Here is a 17565-nt window from a genome sequence, read left to right on the forward strand (position 1 = left end):
TGTAGGGCGAGAGCCGTGCTCCCACCCTACCATAGCAAACAGCAGTGTCCTGGGAGTGGGCACCCCAGGACTCTGCAGGAGCCGGCCCTGCAGGTTGGCGGTCCCCAGGGCCATCAAGGGCTCCCAACTATTGCAAAGCCCTGGGGAGGTGGTGGTCCCCGGGGTTTGGTGGGTCCGTAACGGACCCCCACATTTGCATAGTTAGTGCCCCGGGGAGGTGGTGGTCCCCAGGGCATGTGGGGGCTCGAGCCCCCCCACACAGGTTTTTTTAAAAAAAAAGGAGAGCCCCAGGGAGGTGGCTGTCCCCGGGGCTGCGGAGGGGGGCTCGAGCCCCCACACACACACTATCATTAAAAAATATATATAGCCCCGGGGAGGTGGCGGTCCCCGGGGCTGCAGGGGCCCCACTATATATCTTTTACATGCCCCCGGGACCTGGCCCACCCGGGGGCTTAAACATAACGAGGGGCTTTAACATAACCAAGCCCTCGCTTGTTTTTTTGAATTTTTTTTTGTCCGGATTCGCGCACACAGTGCAAATTCGGACAATTTGCTTTTTTTAAAAAGAAGCTTTTTTGTGGCCTGGGGGTCCTTGCGGGACCCCCTGAGTCAGGGTTTTTTTATCCTGCCCCATCTTCTTGTTTTTAATGCTTATTTTTCTGTTTTCTTGTGACTCGGTTCTACCGAGTCACAAGATGGCTGCCAACACTTCCTGGTTTGGAGTGTTGACAGCCAATTAGAATAAAGCTCGTGGTCGGGAGGGGTCGCGCCTCCACTGCGGCCATATATATCAAAACTTTTATTTTTTTAATTTCTCAGCAACTACTGAACGGATTTACTCCATTTAAAAAAAAGGTTGCTTTCTCAACCAAGCACTACCTTTTTGCCAAATTTGGGGTAATTCCATTCAATAGTTTCGGCTGTAGCCTTGCTTAAAGTTTCCTATGGGAAATTGATTGTTTTACTCTTATTTTTTAAATTTCGCAGCAACTACTGTACTGATTTACACCATTTAAAACGCTTTCTGAACCAAGCATTACCTTTTTTCCAAATTTGGGATAATTCCGTTCAGCAGTTCGGGCTCTAGCATGTCTCAAAATTTCCTATGGAAATTAACATGGGTAATATGCGTTTTGGGACCCCCCTTTTTTCTCAGCCCCCGCTTGATGAATCACCCCCAAACTTTCAGGATAGGAGCTGACCTGGATAGACTTTTGTTTTGAAGAATTTCGCGAAGATTCGTCAAATACGTTTCCTATGGAAACTAGGTTCTATCTATAACTACCTACTGGCGACCACCAACAGGATTTATATTTATTTATATGTATATTATCTACTGGCGTTTTTTGATTTGCCAATATCTTTAGTGCTGTTTGTCGAATGTTCGCAAATTTTTCAAAACTAATGCCCTGCTCCTGTCCGCTCCTGCCTTGGAAGTTTTGGGGTGATTTGTCAAGTGGGGGCTGAGAAAAAAGGGGGTCCCAAAATGTATTTTCCCCATGTTAATTTACATGGGAAACTTTAGTTAAAGCTACAGTCCGAACTGCTGAACGGAATTACACCAAATGTATCAAAAATGTAGCTCTTGGTTCAGAAAGCGTTCTATTTTAAATGGTGTAAATCCGTCAGTAGTTTCTGAACTATTCATATTTAAACTATTTATATATCTGGTGACTACAGTGGATCTGTGAACCTTCCCGAGCACAAGCTTGATTCTGATTAGCTACCAACACTCTAAATCAAAAAGTGTTTGCAACCATCTTGGGACTTGTTGAACCAAGTCACAAAAAAGGTCATAAATCAAGAAAAGGAAGAGGGCAGGGTAGAAACACCCTGCCTTTTATGCCTGATCAGGGGGTCCCACAGGGACCCCCAAGGCCCCCAAAAAAATTAAAAAACAAAAATGTCATTGGGATTCGCATAGGGTCCGCAAATCCGTCCGTAAAAAAAATAAATAAAGCAGGGACTAATGCGCTTTGTTTGTTTTAAACTCCTGAATGGGTTAGGTCCCGGGGGTAATGCTTTAATATGTAGTCGGGACACCACCTCTGCGGGTCTTATACAAAAAAATGTGAGGGGGGCTCCTTCACATCCCCACGCCACCCTGGGGACTGCCACCTCCCAGGAGCTTCAATTTATTAGGGGTGGGAAGCCCTGCGTGCTCCTCTAAGCCCCAGGGACCGCCAACTCCCCAGGGCTTTGTTAATTATCCACAGGGGCATGCGGCCAACCCGCAACCCCGGGGACCGCCACCTCCCTGGGGCTTATACTAAAGAATGTGTGGGGGGGCTCCTTCTCCCCCACGCTGCCTCGGGGACCGCCTCCTCCCCAGGGCTTTACTTTATTTAGGGCAGGGGGCCTCACGGGCCCACTGAAGCCCCTCCTCCAAATTAAAAAAAATATAATAATAAAGGCTGGTCAGGCCCTGGGGGCTGGGGTCCCGGGGCCAATAGAGGCCTTGAGAAGGGGCCCATGAGGCCCCCTTTCCAAAAATACATTTTTGTGGGACCCTGGAGTGATGGGGTACCCGGGGCCGAAAATGGCCTGGGGAATGGGTCCCACGGCCCCCCTCCCCTTAAATTTTTTTAAAAAAGGAATGTCCTAGCCCCGGGGCCCCCCTCCTTTTCAATAAAAAAAAATTGAGCAGTCCCAGGGGATGGAGTCCCCGTGGCCATAAAGGCTCAAGAGAAGGGGGGCCACACAGTCCCCCTTCTTTAAAAAAAAAACCCGTCAACTCACCAGAGGCCTTGCCCCCTTCCTGCACGACTTCAATTGCGCCTCCTGGCGCGCTCTGTGTTGGGGGTTAAGTCCCCATCGCATCGCTATTGAGGGTCCCTGGGGGCCAACTAGGCCACCAGGTACCTCTATTAAGCCCCACACACAGGGATTACTGAGAGGTGGTCCAAGGCCACACCCCTTTTTACACCACTCTGCAAACGCCTTTCTTGGCGCACTACTGGTGGGGTGATGATGCCCTCTTGTGTCCTGAGGACCTCAGGACTAAAGTGGACTTCATCCCCTGAGCAGCAGTGCGTCAAGAGGTGCGTTTGCACAGTAGTGTAAAAAGGGGACGTGGCCTCAGACCACTCTCAGGAATCCAGCTGTGTGGGGCTTACTAGAAATAACAGGAGGGCTAGTTGACCCCCAGGTACCCTCAGGATGCAAGGGGCATCATCCCCCAACCAAGAGGGCACCAGGAGGCGAGTTTGTAGAGTGGTGGAGAAAGGGGCGTGGCCTGTGTCTACCTCTCAGCAATTCCACTGTGTGGGGCTTACTGGAAGTAACAGGTAGGCTTGTTGACCCCTAAGGATCCCCAGCAGCGAAGGGGACATCAATCTCCTTACAAGAGCACGCCAGGGAGCACGTTTGCAGAATGGTGGGCAAAGGGGTTGTGGCTTGCTATGAGAACTTACCAATGCTGCTGTGTGTAATTTACTGGAGGTAATTGGTGGGGTGATTGGCCCCCAAGGTTGTCCTTGGGGACCAACTACCCCTCCTGTTACCTCCAGGAAGTCCCACATTGTGGGATTGCTAAGCGGTCTTCAGGCCACACTCCCCTTTCTCCACAACTCTGCAAATGCACCTCCTGGCACACTAGTGGTTGGGGGATGAAGTCCACTTTACTCCGGAGGCACTTTAAGGGCCAAGAAGCCCTCCTGGTACCTCCTGTAAGTCCTACGCAGCGGAATTCCTGAGCGCTGGTCAAATGCCCAGCCCTGTTTCCCCACCACTCTGCAAAAGTGACTACCAGCTAAAGAAGCATTTGCAATGTAATAGGTCTCGCATTTGCAAGAGTTAGAGCTATTGGTGTTGTAAATGTAAACGTTTTTACTAATGTTTTTGAGTGGAGTGATGTAGGTTGTGTGTAGTGGAATGATGTGGTATGTTGTGCAGTAAAATTATGTGGGTAGAAAGTATGTGGTATTTAGTGTATAAGAATTATGTAGGGGGGCGTGGCTTGGCTGCGAAGCGGAATGGCTGCCTGATCTCGCAGCTCCGCTGACCGAGCCAATAAATCCGGCAATTATCGGCACTTCTGGTGTGTGGCATCGGACCTTCCTCCCCCAGATATCAGCTCAACGGTCAGACAGCTGCCCGGTGGTGAAATTGGCCGCAGAGTGCAGGCTGGGGCGAGGTGACCGCGGACTGCATGGGAGCGAAGCGGAGGCCTGGCGGACAAGCGGAGACCGGGTGCTCGCGTTGATCCTTGGCCCGGACGGGTGAAATCGGACGCCGCGCAGGAACGTAGCCAGGTGGGAGGTGCCTGTACACGAGGTCTACAAACACACATCGGACTGCGGGAGGCACCTGCGGGCTGATCTATGTACACCGCAACGCCTGGTGTGCAATAATCTGCGGAGGAATCCTAGCGCTGAAACGCACCACGTGAGCGCATTACTGCGGTTCCACCCTACCGGACTGTGCGGTGAGTTGGCGAGTCTCCCGGCGCAAGGAACCATTGGTCCTGAATTGAGGGCTGCCGGCTCCCGATCACATCGACGTAGTGTAAACTGTGTGGATGCCTTCACATAAAGCCTTCGGATTTACAATAGTGGGCGGCCATGACTGAGTGACTTGTGGCGCATACTTGAAAGCTACTCCCCCTCACTACTAAGCCTCGCTGAGGCATTACTAGAGGTCCTATGCTGCTGCCCTGAGGCCAAATAGTAATCGGAGCACAGGAGTGTCACTTGGGTGGAGGATCCAGTGAAATCTGCTACGGTGACCCGGGACGACTGTCTGTGGCACCAGAGATAGTGCAACGAGAGAGGTAGAGGAAACGACCGGAGCCATTTTGTCCTGTGTTTGCCCCAGAGTGCGGCCCTGGCACTTCGGCCTGGAAACACGCTGGAGGTTTGAGGGATCCGAGTAATCTGTGTGGGCTGTGCCAGCCTCGAGGGGATACGCCGGAATCTCTGGACACAGGGCAGCCCAGGAGACACTTGGACTCGGCCGGCGCGTAATTGAGGGCTCCTGCAGGCGCATTGGCGCGCAAGTCGCTGCTATTGAAAGACCGGACGGAATAGGGTGGAAGTATTTACTGAAGCGCGACACTGCGTGTATACTGCTGCGACACAGCCACTCCTAACTTGCTGTGGTGTCTAGGGCCGGATATGGGGAAGCTGGACGCGAGACAGCCGAGGCTGACCTTCGACAAGACCAAGCAGAAGACTGCTGGACAGGACCAGTCGGAAGATGACGCGACGAAAAGTGACCAGAGCGGCTCGCAAACTGCCGACATAAAATCAATGTTCCAAGAACTGAAGACGAGTTTGCAGGGCATAGATCACAAAATGGATGATTTGGCAGCCCGAATGGACAGTATCACAATGCGTATGGACAAGCAAGAAGGCAGAGTGGGGGTGCTCGAAACGCGAGTGACTGAAACGGAGGAGAGTCAGACTGATATGGACAAAAAACTACGCGGCATGGACAAGATTCTATCGTTAATTCAGCAGAAGAATGAGGATTTGGAGGCCCGCTCGAGACGCAACAACGTCCGCATCACGGGCATGGCGGAATCGACAAACATCACGAAAATGGAACTGTATGTCGAGGCAATGATGACTGAATTGTTTGGAGCGGGGCTCTCGCAGAGGTTCCTGGTCGAAAGAGCACATAGAACCCTGGGCCCCCAGCCTAAGCCGGGCGTGCCGCCCAGACCTATTATTGCTCGCATCCTGAACTATAGAGACCGGGACACTATTTTGCGCATGGCAAGATGTGGTAAATAAATAAATAATACCCTATTTTTGACTAGACTTATAGCATAACAGATAGCTCAATAAATAAGAGTCAAGATTCGAGGTAGTAGGAGTTTCTGCAGGTTTATTACAGCATAAGGACAGGATCAGGACAACCTGCATAGGATGACCCAGCAGCTGCTGGGGCTTGGTCTGGGATGAGCGCGCTAACATTCAATAACAAAACACAGGCATATATACATAGCGCGAACACATAGCATTACATTGCAGTAGGCGTAGCAGTGGGTGGAGCAGAAGGCGTGACGCGTAGCAGTCGCGAAAGATAACAGTAAAAGTGGGTGTAACTGGGAGTATACATAGACATGTGATGCAAACGTAACAGAATATGTCATGAATGGGCGGAAACATAGGAGGGGGCTACCTAAGGAGCCGGGACCTCTAACCTAATGGTGCGCGAAAACTGGCAATGACGTGTTACTAGGAGAAGCTGGGGGCTACGAACTCTGTGCTAGGAGCAGAGACTAGAGTCTGGAGGGTCGGAGCGACATGTACCTAAACCCTATCTGGTATCTGATGTTTAGGGAACATGTTGATATAAACTAGAAGTCATGAGGGGAAAAGCTAACTTGACTCTAAGACTGGACCATGCATTATTCTACATGTAGTGCGTGATGGAGAATATTAAATGACCATTAATACAGTATTTCTCTAACCTGGAGACGAGAAGGCTAGACAATGACGGAAACTATTGATGCAGTTCAGTAGCTTAGGAATGCAGAAGGAGGACTGAACTGATAGCTGGAACTATAACATACTTTTGGCAGACTCAGAGGCAGAGCCAAGCTACACCGGGCACTGCGAGGCAGGAAGTAAGTGAAGGGTCGAGGATACAGGTGGGGGCTGTATCGCTCCTCAGCGAGGCTTTCAGGAGACAGGAGCTGAATCTGTGGTCCGGGCCCTTTTGAGGCCTGGAAACGGGGATTTTATAATGGAATAACGTGCACACTGAGAAACGTGGCAACATTACTTTACATAGGCCTGATGCTCGTAGTATTCACGAGGACTGGAAAATGACATACTAGAGGTGGACACAACTGGAATTGCGTCATTAATCGGACATGGGGAATAACATATGCATATTGGTCATGCACACATAACATATGATGGATGAGGCGTAGGGACACAGAACATGGCAAAATTTACTTTTCCACATTCCCTCCTTGTCACTACGTTTCCATCAGGAAACATCAATTTTCATGATACCATCTATCATTTCATACAGTACCATTTGCTCGTCTCGAATTGTCTGGGAACGGGATTTGGAACGGGGCTTGGGGCTAGGAATACAAGAGGTAGCACACATGCTGCAAATCGCAGGGCCACATTGGATACAGAGGCAGCAGCTAAATATAATCGCTACTGCAATACCTAGAAAGGACAGGACTTTCCATCCCCATGCGGAAATTATATTCCAGAACCAACCGGACCATGTCCAGGTGCCTGGATCCTGATGTAACAGATGGGCAATTTTATGGAGTCTGGTTATAGCTGAATAAACAGACGGCGCGTTATTTGGAATGAAAATGCAGCAACTAGATCCGATGACTCTACAGGCCCCGCCCCTATCGGCCAGTATGACGTCAAGGACGAGACGATTTTGCAAAACGACAAATCTCATAGCAGATTGTTCTTCGGTTAGGTTACCTAGAGCAGAAGCAGTCTCATTGACTACAGCTTCAAGGGTTCTTGTTAACCTACGGATCAGTTTACTATTCTGGACAGGTCCTACGAAGAAGAAGAAACCTTTATTGAAATCTGTATACTGTTCTAGAGTAGTTTCAGTATAATCGACAATTGGGGACTCCCTTCTATGTCTAATGTGTACTAGATGTGTGTTTCTGTGATAATCAGATGGGGCTAGGAAAACAGGTGGCAGTAGGAAAGCAATGTAACAGGTTCCCTCCCAATCGAGGGGCAGACGGACATATGCAGTTTGACCACAAATAAAATAAGAATGACGTGAAGCTTTAAAAATAGATTTCCCACTGTTACTATACTTGATAACAGTAGTACATTCACTATGACCTACGTGTACGGAACCATAACTACGGACACATAATTCGCCTTTGACTGGTAGTACTGAAATAGCAGGTAAGTCTGGAGTAGTATCAGACTGAACATTCAGGACCATGAAATTCGACGAATAATTTCCTAAATTATATACTTCATTTTCTAGATCTAAACCTGTTCTGTGGGGGAAACCTTGCTTGTCTGGAAAACATGTACTGTTAAGAAAAGACATATCTGTTGAGGATGACGTTAACGTGGACCATGCTCCACACGAACCATTATGTGAGAATGGATAAGGAAAAAGTGGCAGAACTCCCTTCGGTGTCTGGAAAGGGGGGAGTCGACCACACACCCAACAATTAGTGGCATTGCTGGTCTGGTGTGAATAATGTAACATACGGATAAATGTGTTGTTGCGCATAGCGAGGCGGTATGAATATTCGTGAGGAGGCAGATCACTAAACGTGTGCTCTACTGTAGCATTAGCAGACATATTAGCATGAGGAACTGGTAAATACAGGAAAAATGCGTAGCTGGTGCAGGAAATCATTATGCTGAGAAACAATATGAAACTTAGAAAAACGATACATTGAAGTGAACTTCGACTGACTCTCTCACTATGGGGGTCTATTTTATACATGTCAGAAACAGTCTAACCGTTTCACCTAGGGGAGGACTTATACAATCAAACTGACTGACTTATTTTACTAGACCTTAATTTGAGCTTATACTCCTGTTGCGGAGTTTTCTCTAACAAGGGAGGGGTTGTAATAATGTCTTGTGCGGGACAGTCCTTTAAGACAATGTTTTGGCAGTCCTTCGAATCCTGGAAATCCTTGGAAATGTTCTTGGAGACTGATTTCAATCCATTGAAAAGTTTTACATGAGAAAGATGGACCCACCCCTTCCTGCCTTCCAACTTGACGGCAGTTCGGGTGGTCAAGAGGACCTGACGTGGCTCCTTCCAACGTGGTTCCAGCGGACTTGATCTGTCGAAATTCCGGACCATCACAAGGGAGCCTGGAACGATCTCGTGCGGTGCCACCTCGGTATTGTCTGGAAATGCGGCGGCAACCTGTGAACGACATGAGTTGAGGGCAGACATCAAGGAAGCTAGGTAATCTGTCAGCATATTACATGAAACATCGGTAATACTTCGGGGTCTAGGAGTACCCCACATGTTAGGGGGGCGGCCGAATACGACCTCATACGGGGACAGACCTGATCTGGAATGTGCGACCATGCGCATATAAAACAAAGCGACTGGCAGAGCTATTAACCAGTCCACACCTTTGTCTTTACAGACTTTTGCAATGCGGATTTTCAGAGTCTGATTATGTCTCTCTACGAGACCGGCTGCTTCAGGATGGCGTACACAATGGAACTTCCACTGGTACCCTAACAAAAGGGAAACGTGTTTCATAAGTTCGGATGAGAATGGCTGACCGTTATCAGAATATACGACTCTAGGGAGTCCGTATCTAGGGAAGAATTCACGAACCAACTGCTTGGCAGTGGTCGCGGCTGTGTAATCTGGGACTAGATATGCTTCTGTCCACCTGGACAAAGCGCATACAACTACAAGGACATACTTGAAACCTCGACATCGCTCCATCTGAATATAATCCATCTGGAGGACCTCAAAAGGGTGGTCAGGGGGCTGGAAACCACCTTGTTCCACCGGGACACTTTTACCTGGATTAAACTGACAACATATCATACAGGTACGGACTTTCTGCTTGGCTGCAGCTCGTAAATGCTTGTTGAACCAAATGTTCTGGATACTGTCTAACATAGCTTTTTCTCCTAAATGTGCTGGACTATGTGCGGTATTGATAATGACTTGAACCATAGAGTCGGGGAGAAACCATGTGGCTCTACCCTTCGTTAACCATCCTTGACCTGTCTGGACCCCTCCTTGTTCAGACCACTTCTTGATTTCATCCGGAGTAGCATGTAACTGTATATCTATGACATCTTGTGTAGGGTCCTTAACTGTCATGCATGTAATCGGATCTGGAGTATGTGTCTGATTAACTGGAATGTCTGGAGTCTGTGCTGTAAGCTTGGCTGTGCGATCTGCTAGATCATTACCTTGAGAAATAATGTCAGTAACTTTCGTATGTGCTTTGCACTTCATGATAGCAATGGATGTCGGTAAATGTATGGCATCCAACAGGGCTTGAATAAGGAGACCATGCTGAATCTTGGTTCCATGAGAAGTCATGAAACCTCTCTCCTGCCAGAGTACTCCGAAGTCGTGTACAACTCCGAATGCGTAACGTGAATCTGTGTAAACATTAACTTTCAGGTTCTTGGCATGTATACAGGCTTGTGTCAGGGCGACTAGCTCTGCTGCTTGAGCGGACAGGGTATCAATACGGTGTGTTTCAATAACTTCGGTGTCAGTAGTCACTGCATACGCGGCGACTAGTTCTCCTGTACTAGTTCTCATACATGAACCATCTACATAAAGTGTCAGGTCGGGATCTGGTAACGGAATATCTGTCAGGTCTTGTCTTGGCTTTGTCGTAATATTAACTACTTCCACACAATCATGTGGGTCTGGATTTGAATTAACTGATGGTAACAGTGTAGCAGGATTCAGAACGTTGCAGCGTCTAATTTCTATGTGTGGCTGGAACAGTGTCAATTCATAACCTGTTAAACGTGCAATTGTCAAGTGCTGAGTTTGTGTTCGGTTTAAAAGAACTTCTACGGAATGTGGAACTTGTACTGTCAGGGAATGTCCTAAAACTATGGAATCACTTTGTCTGATAGCTAGTGCTGTGGCTGCAACTGACTTGAGGCACGCAGGTAACGCCTGGGCGACTGGATCTAATGTGCTCGAAAAATAAGCACAGGGCTTGTATTGTCCTGCTTGATCTTGTGTGAGAACAGATAATGCTGTACCTTCCCGTTCAGTAACGAAAAGTGTAAAAGGCTTACTGTAGTTCGGTGTAGCTAGAACTGGAGCTTGACATAGGGCTTTCTTTAACTCGTTGAAACTAAGTGTATGGTCAGATGTCCAAGGGAGGACAGTCGATACGGCTGCCTCCTGTGTCGTTAACTGTATCAGTGGTTTGGCTAGAAATGCATACTGAGGAATCCATTGTCTACAATAAGAAGTAAGGCCGATAAAGGCACGTACCTCCTTCTGGGTTCTGGGCTGGGGAAGACTCGCTATTAACTGGATACGGTCTGGTGTCAACTGCCTACCCCTCTTGGACAGCAAGTGTCCTAAGTATACCACTTGCTGGACACAGAATTGAAGCTTCGAAGGTGACACCTTGTGCCCCATCTCGGCAAGGAAATACAAAACTGTAAGTGACGCTCGTTCGCAGTCACGTTCAGAACGGGCTGTGATCAGGAGATCATCGACATACTGGAGCAGGGCAGTGTCAGTTGGCATGTGAATATTGTCTAGTTGTCTCTTAAGTGCTTGACTGTAAATACTAGGGCTTTCTGTGAAACCTTGAGGAGCGCGTGTAAACATATAGCTCCTTCCATTTAAACAAAATCCGAAAAGAAACTGGCTGTCTGGATGAATTGGGACACTAAAAAATGCATTCTTGAGGTCTATGACAGTGAAAAACATGGCTTCGGAATCAATGGCTGTTAACAGGGAAGAAATATCTGGAACAACTGGGTACTGAGGAATAATACATTTATTAAGCTCTCGTAAATCAATCACTAATCGATATACTGGGGGTGCATTTGGATCAGTACGTTTCATGACTGGAATGATCGGAGAATTACATACATTGGAGTCAGTTTCTACAACTACTCCTTGAGCCATGAGCTCGTCAATAATTTTGGATAAGGCTGCTACAGCCTCAGGTGGCAATCTATACTGCCTGATTCGTGGTAACACTACACCTGGCTTGAGGGTCACACGATGGGGTGTGATTTGCATATAACCTACATCAGTTGGACCTTGCGCCCATAAATGCTGCGGAACATTAGACAATCTTGAATCAAAATCTCGTAATACATAGTGACCCTTAAAGTCACGTAGGAACAGACGTATTCCCTCTGGGGAACAGCAAATAACTGCACCTAACTCTTTCAGTGTCTTAATGCCTAACAGATTTTCTGGACATGACTTAGTAAGTAACAGATCAGTAGTACGGGACAATGGACCTACTTCTAGAGTGACTGGCTTTGATATCTCGTTAACTATTGGTTTTCCTGAAAATCCAAGGGAAACATTTCTTGAGCCTGAGAGCGGAGCCCCTGGAACTTCGGCATGACTAATTGTGGTCCTACTTGCCCCTGTATCGATCAAAAACTTTCTGTCTTTCCCTAATACTTGACTGTGAACATAGGGACCTTCTTGATCTACAGGTATCTCGATGAGAGGCAAGCCTACCTCCCTCTCTAGGCTGTTTCATGAATATGACTGATACTCTGGATACTCAGACTGTGCATACTGGTACATCTGTGATGTGACATGCTGTGTTGCAGCAATAGGCTGCGGTGTTGTAACTATCTGTTGTGCATTCTGTGACTGCGGAATCTGTGAAACTTGTTCTTGTCTAGGCGGACGTGGTCTTTCTTTAGTCTTACCAGTAGCTATGTTATGTTTCAGAACTGCACACTCGTTTATAAAATGACCTGGCTGTTTACAATAATTGCAGTTCCCTTTAACGGGAGCTGCAGGATGACTGGCTTGATTGGCTTGATTTGGACCCCTCTTCTGACTGTCTTGAGGAACAGATTGTGCAACTAGCACTTTCATTTTCGTGTCTTTCATACGTTTTCTTTCGTGTTCTTGCTCTTCCCTGATTCTATTCTGGTGATACTGGAGCATCTGGAGCATCTGGGACGGAGTATTTGCTTGCCAGGTGCTTTCGACTTTCAAGACTCGATTTTTAATTTGTGGACTTGAATTCTCGACTAATTTAGTAACGAAAAGGTGAGGGTACGACTCACTACTTGTCTTGAGACCACTATTAATACTGAAACATTTTTCAAATCTAGAATAAAAATCACTAATATCTTCATCTTGTTTCTGTTTACAGGCTGAGATTGCATCCCAGTCTTCTTTCCTAGTTGTCAATAATCTGGGTAAAACTTGAATCAATAATTCTGGTAATTCTTTACATTTATCTCCGAGACCGGTACCTGGTACTCGTGCCTTGTCTTCAGCTTCTAGAGCTGCCCAATCGATCTTTTTCTCTCCCACCTCCCATTCTTTTTCCTTTAACTTTTCATACACCCCTGCGGGTAACAGGACCTTTAACATTTTAATGATATCGGGGTAAGTGTATTCTCCCATACGGAGCATGTCTTTTAATTCTCTATGGAACCCTGCTGGATCTTTGTCATGACAGGGGATTAATTTCTTCATTTCAAGAAGTTCCATCTTTGAAATCGGAGTGTATACAAACACTCGTTGCATTACGCCCCCCGCCCCTTGGACTGGGTGGACTTCTCGTAACGGATTCTGTCTGTCTATGTAAAACGATTTACTTTCTGGAGGTGAGACATGAACAAAATGCGGGTTCAGGAACGTTCTATATTTGTGGCGCTGTTCTAGAATGACACTAATTAAATCGGTACCTAGACCTCTCCATCTATACTGGAGTAACTCGTTCAGGATATCGTGCAACGGGCCTGGATCAGAATGTTGACCCTCATACAGAGTGATGAGGTACTGGATCATATACATACCCACCAGTCGTTGCTCGGCTGGGGGCAGTTTCAGAAACATTTGTGCCACTATTTCGTCTGGAAAAGTGGTAGAATCAGTAATCCATCGGACTGCTGATCGGGCTAGTTCTTGTTCATGCATGGTACTTAACTCACTATAACCGATTCGTGATTTCAGAATATGGTCGGTAGCTTGGAATACTTGTTCTAGAGAACCTAGTTCTGGTGCTGGATGATGAAAAATAGACTTGTGTTCTAGGCGTAAATGGCGATCTGGAAATCTAGATTTTCCTACATATGCTATTCTGGCGGGATTCTCGTCTTCCTCTTCAGGATCAGAGATACTTTCTTTCTCGCTTACTTGTGCTGCTTTACGCTGGTCGTGTAACCTTATTATTTCTTTACGAATTTTCTTGTACATACTCTCCATGGCACTGACGGTCTTGTGCTTACCCTCGGCTATATTATCACTCCACCTTGTCAGGATTCTCATTTCGGCGGGATCTTTAGACGGGTAATCTTGTTCTCTTATTAGACAATTGATCAGGAATTTTAATATCATGAGCTGGATCTCGGCTTTCCTTTGAGACATAATCTCGCCAATACTTTCTGGATCATCCCCTGTACGGATGAAACGATATATTCTGTCTAGATCTTCTTTCATATTCGGTAAGGTGACTAGATACTCGGTCACTCTCCTTACACGTAAGGAATATAAAACCATAGTATATTCGCCTGGGACTGGATCATAGACACATTCGTTAAGGGCTTGTCTGATTTCTGTAACAGACTTATTACTTTTAGGAGTACGCTGTGATGCTTGAGCATGTAATTCGAGTGCCGATAAACGCTTGTGTGGCGGCGGGGTTTGAGGAGTAGCTCCTCCTGCGGCCCCTAGACTAGAGTCGTCTACTGAGGCTCTACGTCCTGGCAGAGTCGGTAATTGTACTTGTATGGCGGACTGGGCCGGGGGAGCTGTTAAGGGCACCCCGGTGTCTGGAGGAGCATGAATTACCTGGTTTACAGGGACTGGCGGAGCGCGGACAGGATTTGCATATTCGGGGACTGTGTCGTCCAGATAGGACGAAATAAAAATATCAGCTGCGGTCGGTTTGTGACGTAGCTTGGTCGGAACTAATGGTGGCGGGAAATTACTGGATGCCTCTGGGGTCGCTTTTGGCAAACCTTCGGCAAGGAGAGGATACATACCCTTAATAAGGGCATGCCTCTGTCTGTCTGACTGTTCGGTTTTGACTTGTTCACCTATCTCGATTAATTCTCTTTCTTGGGCTCGTTCTTGGGATTCCCTACTTAACTCTGACTTTCTGACTTCCTTTTCCGTTCTTCTATGCGCTTCTATACGCCATAACTCGATGGCATCTTTCTGTGACTGTCTGGCTTTCTTTTTCCATAATGCTTCTTCTACTCGCATGATACATTCGGCATCCCATGTACCCGATACGGGCCATCTATACTTCTCTTCTAACTGTTTGGTATACTCTACCCATAAATCTAGATACAATATGGCGCTTATGCCATGTTTCTGATACATAAAGTGACCTGGACTGTCCCTAGGCGGGACAGGAACTGCTTCCTCTAATAAACCTTTTCTAGTTTTTAACTGACGTAACTTGGAAAATATAGGCATGACTGAACTGTAATCTGGACACAATACAATACACAATAAAAACACGAAATCACATCGCACTCATACCACAACAGTAAAATACATGAAGAACATTATAAATAACAGTTCGAACAGAATATTACCTGAAATACTGAGAACAGAAATAGAACAGATTTTCTCGAGAACGGAACAGACTAGAGTTACTGGATGCACTGCTGTAACAGTACGGAACATACCGGTCCCATAAAGGGACGCATCAAGACCCGTATCCACCTAGGTGAACACTTCGTTTGTGAGTCTGGGCACCACCAACCCACGGACCAGGAGTCAATTTAGATTGGTCCTGTCTAGATACTACCCCAGCAATGGTACTCACCGGGCAGCACGGAACGGAAGGCCTCGGACTGGACTGGACGACGGACGACGAACTTCGGACTTCAGTTACGGGTGGGCCTCCGGATACCTCGGACCTTGGACTCTCGGCTTGGGCTCTGGTCGGGACTCGCCGCGTTCCTCCACCGTCTCGTTCGGATGCTGGACCGCCTCCTCCGTCTCCTCCGTGGGCCTGAGGGATACTTGAGCAGAAATATCTGCCACTGCGCAGAAGAGTTCCGTCACGACTGCAGAGGGTCAGGGGGTCGGCGTGGCTTCACCGACGCGTGGGGAAAGGGCAAGTCCCTATTCGGGCGCCATTATGTGGTAAATAAATAAATAATACCCTATTTTTGACTAGACTTATAGCATAACAGATAGCTCAATAAATAAGAGTCAAGATTCGAGGTAGTAGGAGTTTCTGCAGGTTTATTACAGCATAAGGACAGGATCAGGACAACCTGCATAGGATGACCCAGCAGCTGCTGGGGCTTGGTCTGGGATGAGCGCGCTAACATTCAATAACAAAACACAGGCATATATACATAGCGCGAACACATAGCATTACATTGCAGTAGGCGTAGCAGTGGGTGGAGCAGAAGGCGTGACGCGTAGCAGTCGCGAAAGATAACAGTAAAAGTGGGTGTAACTGGGAGTATACATAGACATGTGATGCAAACGTAACAGAATATGTCATGAATGGGCGGAAACATAGGAGGGGGCTACCTAAGGAGCCGGGACCTCTAACCTAATGGTGCGCGAAAACTGGCAATGACGTGTTACTAGGAGAAGCTGGGGGCTACGAACTCTGTGCTAGGAGCAGAGACTAGAGTCTGGAGGGTCGGAGCGACATGTACCTAAACCCTATCTGGTATCTGATGTTTAGGGAACATGTTGATATAAACTAGAAGTCATGAGGGGAAAAGCTAACTTGACTCTAAGACTGGACCATGCATTATTCTACATGTAGTGCGTGATGGAGAATATTAAATGACCATTAATACAGTATTTCTCTAACCTGGAGACGAGAAGGCTAGACAATGACGGAAACTATTGATGCAGTTCAGTAGCTTAGGAATGCAGAAGGAGGACTGAACTGATAGCTGGAACTATAACATACTTTTGGCAGACTCAGAGGCAGAGCCAAGCTACACCGGGCACTGCGAGGCAGGAAGTAAGTGAAGGGTCGAGGATACAGGTGGGGGCTGTATCGCTCCTCAGCGAGGCTTTCAGGAGACAGGAGCTGAATCTGTGGTCCGGGCCCTTTTGAGGCCTGGAAACGGGGATTTTATAATGGAATAACGTGCACACTGAGAAACGTGGCAACATTACTTTACATAGGCCTGATGCTCGTAGTATTCACGAGGACTGGAAAATGACATACTAGAGGTGGACACAACTGGAATTGCGTCATTAATCGGACATGGGGAATAACATATGCATATTGGTCATGCACACATAACATATGATGGATGAGGCGTAGGGACACAGAACATGGCAAAATTTACTTTTCCACAAAGAGACAGGAAAGACCTACAATATCAGGGCAACCACCTCTCAATATACTCGGATTTCACCATGCAGGTCCAGGCGGCCAGAAGGGAATTCGTACCGGCGAAAAAGATTTTCCAGCAACTCGGCACCAAATACTCACTTATCTACCCGGCGAAGCTGAGGGTGCAGGGCCCTGGCAGACCATCCTTCTTTGTGGACGCAAAGGCAGCACTGCAGTACGCCAAACAACTGTCACGAGATCAGAAGAATCAGACAAACTCGGAAGAGCCGGAAGAGAGGGAGAGGCTGAGTGACATTGAGTGACTGGGGTTTATGCACAGAACTACATACACTGTGCCTCCGCAACCACGGGTGTTGGATGTTGAAGACGTCGACCTGTGTCACTGACAAAAAGACCTGTACAGATAAGTTTCCAAACGTAAATATGTGTTGGGGGATGGAGAGTCCTTGAGCGATCACTACCAGGCTGGCGCTCGGTCGCCCTGGCACAAGTACAGGGTTAGCAGGTGACCAACCCGCATTCCCCAAGGGATGATTCCCATTGATCTATGTTTGATGAAGAATCCTAATGGGTTCTTGAAGTTGGGGAGGGAGGGAAGGGGGGGAGTTGCACGACCTGAT

The sequence above is a fragment of the Lissotriton helveticus genome, chromosome 10 (genome assembly GCF_964261635.1).
Source record: "Lissotriton helveticus chromosome 10, aLisHel1.1, whole genome shotgun sequence".
In the NCBI taxonomy this organism is placed as follows: Eukaryota; Metazoa; Chordata; class Amphibia; order Caudata; family Salamandridae; genus Lissotriton; species Lissotriton helveticus.